The sequence below is a fragment of the Rhinichthys klamathensis genome, unplaced genomic scaffold, assembly GCF_029890125.1.
Source record: "Rhinichthys klamathensis goyatoka isolate OS25496 unplaced genomic scaffold, OSU_Roscu_1.1 h1tg000006l_1, whole genome shotgun sequence".
In the NCBI taxonomy this organism is placed as follows: domain Eukaryota; kingdom Metazoa; phylum Chordata; class Actinopteri; order Cypriniformes; family Leuciscidae; genus Rhinichthys; species Rhinichthys klamathensis.
In genome coordinates this window covers 2,099,617-2,105,350 of record NW_026606559.1, presented here as the reverse complement: position 1 = coordinate 2,105,350, position 5,734 = coordinate 2,099,617, and positions in this window count along the sequence as shown.

The following is a 5,734-nucleotide window of genomic DNA, read 5'->3' as shown; positions in this document are numbered from 1 at the left end:
GAGAGCATCGCAGCACAATTGAAAGTCCCAAATGAGAAGCACAATGAAAGTAGGCTACATTAATATTAAAATCCATCTCCTAGTTAATTTAATTAATTTTAAATAATGTTTGATAAATATTAAATGGTAAATTGGGGAAAACCTCGGTATATGTATAACACACTGTCTCCACCAATTTAATTCTAGGCTACCTATAGCCTATATTTAATTATTTATTTGCTAGTTAACTAACTTAAGAATAGATTGCCTTATGGCACACTTAAACATATTCTGATTCACATAATGTATTAAAGTTTAAACTTTAAACTTGACATTCAACTCGTTTATTTAGCTATAATAGGCTATAGGCCTAACTGTTGGTGACTTTGGAGATAAATCTTTGGAAGGTGTTTGAATATTAGCTATTCAGACTCTTGGGTGTCACTGTAATTTTAAAAGTTCATTTTACCAAACCAGCTAAAAGTAATAAGCTAATATCCATAGACTTCATAATGCCACGGGGATTGTTTTATGGTTGGAAGGTTACATCTTTGTCATGAACGCATATAACATGACCTGAACAGGCTACAGACCTTTTTGTATTGACTTACAATTTGCCTAACTGAGAAATTGTCCATGCCATGATTGAGTCTCGAGTTTTGAAAACGATTGTCTTTTAAAGGTGATCAGTGAGTTGTCAGTTCTCGTTGATTCTAAGCGGTAATACGGCGCCCTCTAGAGCCAATTTTAGGTACAACAATAACTTATTAAAATGCGTTCATAGAGGATTAGCAAACTAGTAAAATTTTATATTTTAATCACTAAAGTGATCAGTGCCTATTTGTCTCATAATATGCTTAATAATTGTAATTTATTCTGTGGTAAATTGTTAATGCAGAGCTCTTTAAATACAAAGAGTAGCCTACCACTATTGACCAGTAGATGGCAGACGATAGCTTTAAAAAGCCATATGTGCTTTTCAGTTTCCTTCTTACTAAGTGGAATGGGAAAATAAATGCTGAATTTAATATTCAGTGTTGAGGCAGTGTGTTGTAGGCTATTGCACAACGAACCTTCTTTTCAAGAAACGAATGGTAATTTCATTGCTCATGCTCTTTGCAGTCATGTGTATTTGACCTGCATCTCTCTCCAGTGAACTGCAGCTTTATAACATCTTTTATAGGAGCCATTGCAAACTCTTGTCTCCTGGGTCAAGAACCAGGCTATATGGCTTCTGCAAGTATAATCAGTGACCTATAACTCTATCAAATGTGTCACATTGCTGATTGCTGTTGCAATTTTATTATGTCATATTATCATGTATTATTTATTACAATAATAATTCCATATGTACCTGTTTACTTGAATGGATGTGTTCCTTACGCTGAAATAAGATGTTGTCTCAAATAGGCCTATTATAACACATTTTCATTATGTGAAAGCAGTGTGAGGCAGGTGCAGTGCACTATATAGGGCTAGAAACAAATATAAAAACTGAAAAATCCATTTTAACCCTGTGTATGCATTTGGCCGCAATTTAAGGCATGGTTTTATAATCCACTAAGCATGGAAAAAATGCCGTGAACAAATAACTTTTAAATGACCCATACAAAATCGCTTTAACAATATTAATTTAAATAAATAAAAAAAGCAAAACCCACCACAATATAAACGCGTCCAGTGACGTACAAGAATGACATTGTTTTAAAATTAGAACTACATTTAAAACATAGAAAAGACGAGACGTTTCAAACGAATTACTATTATTTCCGCACTGTTAAACTTACCTCTGATTGATTGGTCAAATATGTCACGTGATATGAAAACGACCCTATAACAAGTCTTGTTAATAAATGTAGCTAATTGTATTGAATATATTTTACGACGAATGATGTGATTACTTAATATTCTTCCGTCGAACACATGCTGATGTAGGCATTTGATGTTTCAGTGAAGTGAAAGAGGACTGATGCTGGTGAAGAAAGTCATACTGGACTTGATTAACATGACGGTCGGTGAGTATAGGCTAAATGATGACAGGATTTTCATCAGAAATTCTGGTCACACTTTATCTTAGGTGGCATTGAACATACTAACATTAAATAGGCCTACTACCCACAAGACCATGCATTTATGCATTTACTGTGTTACTACATATTTTTTACAGTCTATTGTTACTACATGCTATTCTGGAAAATTCCCACATTTAATGAGTTTGATATGGAAGCTTGTTTTCGCCACAGAATAAAAAAAATAAAAGGGTAGCAAATTTCAAAATAAAACAGCAAATTACTTGCATACATTCTCTTTTTTGAGGACCAAGTCTAAAATTTCTGGTTTTAATTCATTTTGAGAGAATATTTGGGGGATGATTGCAAAAATGTCTGTGGTGTAACCATCAAAACTTTATACCAAATAACTGATCTTGTTTTAAAAAGGTTAAATTCTCAATAAAACACCATTTCAGCTAGTTTGGCATAATCTTACATTATAACTTTTTAACAGTAAATAAAAGTAAATGGAACACCATTGTTCTGAATATTATAATTAATTTGGGGAATCATGCGAGTCAAGTCAAATTTCTGAAGAGTCAAGGTGGTCTATATATTGTGTAAGAAGACCATGTGACTGGAAATTATATCACAGTGATGGACCCCCGGTGACATTAACTGCTGCATGCAAATGTTATTAACTCTCTTTAAAATTTGAAATAATTTGACAATTTTAGGGTATGGTCACGTATTCTTAAGTATTCAAATGGTATGACCATTGATAATTCATAATACATTGATAATTCATCATTATTATAAAAATTATTATTAACTTTAAAAATTACATTTTAAATTTTACCACCAAGGCCACATGATTACATAGGTGTCCATGATAATGCCTGTCAAATTTGATTTTAAACTGAAATGTCAAATGGTGTAACCGGTTACACCTATGGACTCCTATTACAAGCCTTTCTGTGAGGGGCCAATTTAGTCAAATATCACTAGTTTATGATACTGATTAAAAATGTAATATAAACTAGCCTACTATTTGGAACTCTTTTCAAGTGTTTAATGTAACCTCATTGGTTCTAGTGGAAGCTCAAACGTGCGAGAATGAACCTTGTCAAAACGTGCTGCGTAACACGAGAATGAACCTCATTGGTTCTTGCTGAAGCTCAAACGTGCTAACCTGACTCCGCCAGATGGATTTTGCTCCGCATATCCATCTGGAAACCTTCCGTTGAAGTAGTTTTGGTAAGGGGCGAAAATACTGGTTAGCTGATTGGCCTATGTTGGTGATAGACGGGCCAAATCAACCAATCAGATCAACAAAGCATATGACGTACTAACAGAGCGACGACGAAAACACAACCACAAGCCAGGCTACTCTTGCTGCTGCAGGTAAAGGCTCGTTAGCTCAGCAAATAAGCAACATGTCGGCAAAGGATCGATAGCCACGCTGATGCTAGTTTCATCCGCTGAAGCCGCCATGTTCTTTAGACTGAACTGTCGCGCTTCTCGTTGCGTCACACCTCAACCCGCCTCAAAGCCAACGCTGATTGGACGTTCGTTTGGTGAACTGCTCCCAAATTTTCTTTAACGGAAAGTATCCAGACTGATCTGCGAGTGAAACCTTGAAAGCTCGCGAGATCAGGATGGTCTCACGAGGCTACAAACGTGCTGCGTAACACGAGAATGAACCTCATTGGTTCTTGCTGAAGCTCAAACGTGCTGCGTAACACGTTAATGAACCTCATTGGTTCTTGCTGAAGCTCAAACGTGCTGCGTAACACGTTAATGAACCTCATTGGTTCTCGCTAAAGCTCAAACGTGCTGCGTAACACGATAATTAACCTCATTGGTTCTTGCTGAAGCTCAAACGTGCTGCGTAACACGAGAATGAACCTCATTGGTTCTTGCCGAGGCTCAAACGTGCTGCGTAACACGAGAATGAATTTCATTAGTTCTTGCTGAAGCTCAAACGTGCTGCATAACATGAAAATGAACCTCATTGGTTCTTGCCAAAGCTCAAACGTGCTGCGTAACATGAGAATGAACCTCATTGGTTCTTGCCGAAGCTCAAACGTGCTGCGTAACATGAGAATGAACCTCATTAGCTCTTTTCAGGTTTTTTTTTCAGCATTGACAAAAATTAAACCACTTCTGCTGAACTTGTTGACTGTCATGGTTGATTTTCAGTAACAATTTCTTCAACAAACAATGGCCTTTGACTCTAGAAGCAACATGGTCAGGTGGTGTAACTGGTTTTTGTCAATTGGCATAACCAGTATTTTTCTTAAAAATATAAAATTATATACATGAAATTTAATGTGGAATAAAATTTTATAATCTAGTTTAGTGAAATAACATGGTTTTCAACAATTTTTACATAATTTGTCAAAGATTATTTAGAAAACAGAGGTGTTTTCAGCATATGTCCTGCCAAATATTTCAAAAAAACATTAAAAATTACATTTAGAGATAACTCTAATACAATCTATGTTCGTGTGTACATATATTAAAATTAAGTATTTATTTCTATATGTACACTCACATGCAATCTAGTTGGATAAAATATTTATTATTTCCCATTCTTTGGCAGTTACACCATTTGACACATTCAGTCTTAATTGTCGTAAAGAAATGTTGTAAATGTAATTTTTAATTACATAAAATCAACATAATTACACTATGTACATTTTAACATACCTGATGCATGCTTTTAAAACAAGTTTTTATAAGATTTTCGAATTTCTCATCTTGACAAACTTATTTGTCTATCTCTCAATTCTGACTTTATAATTCAGAATTGTGAGATGTAAACTTGCAATTGTGAGAAAAAAAGGTCACAATTGTGATGCAATTATCTTATTTATAAAATAATATTAATTATTTATTATTTATATTATGAGGGATGGTTGGGTTTAGGAGTAAAGGTATAGGGTTAGAGTTAGGTTAGGTTACAGTTTACACAGTGTAACAAGTTACAACAAATGTTAATTAAATGCAAGTATTTTAGGTGTAATTACATATAGGGTACATATTTAATGATTATATTGTATAAAATGGTTAGTACAGTAGCCAAGGCCACATAAAGTGTGACCGGAATTCTAATTCATCTAATACATTACATCTGATATATTTTTAATGTCTTTATTCTTTGCATATCCGTGACTGTAGGCTATACTTGAAAACCATATAGGAACATATTTTGCATGTTGTCATTTATCAGGTGTCTACAAATGTTTCCCTTACCTTCAATGACCCAATAAGTAGATTCTGAACTACTCTTTGTCTGACTGGCTTGGAAAAGCCAATGAAACATATGAAATAAGTAATAATGGCACATTTCAATTAGTTTAGCATACAGTTAGCAATGTAATGTACTAATTGCATATATACATAATAACCCAACCATGCAAGTGCAATGTAAACTCTCCTCGGGCACATTAGCAACAAACCATAAAAAAGCTTTAAAAAAGGTGCTGTTTGCAGTTGTGCCACCCTGACTTATCTCAACAGCTTTAAAACGACTTATAAAATTTGTTATGAAAGGTTTCAAACCTAAAATGATACCATAGTATTAGTATTTTTTTATTAATACACCATTTTAAATAGTTTTCTGTCTGTTCATTTGTCCAGACAGTTGCACCACCTGACATTTTTTGGATAACAACACATACAACAACATGTATTATTTAAATGTACTAAAAAAGAATTAAAACTAAATAGGTTTTATAGAATAAAGTGATATGCATTTA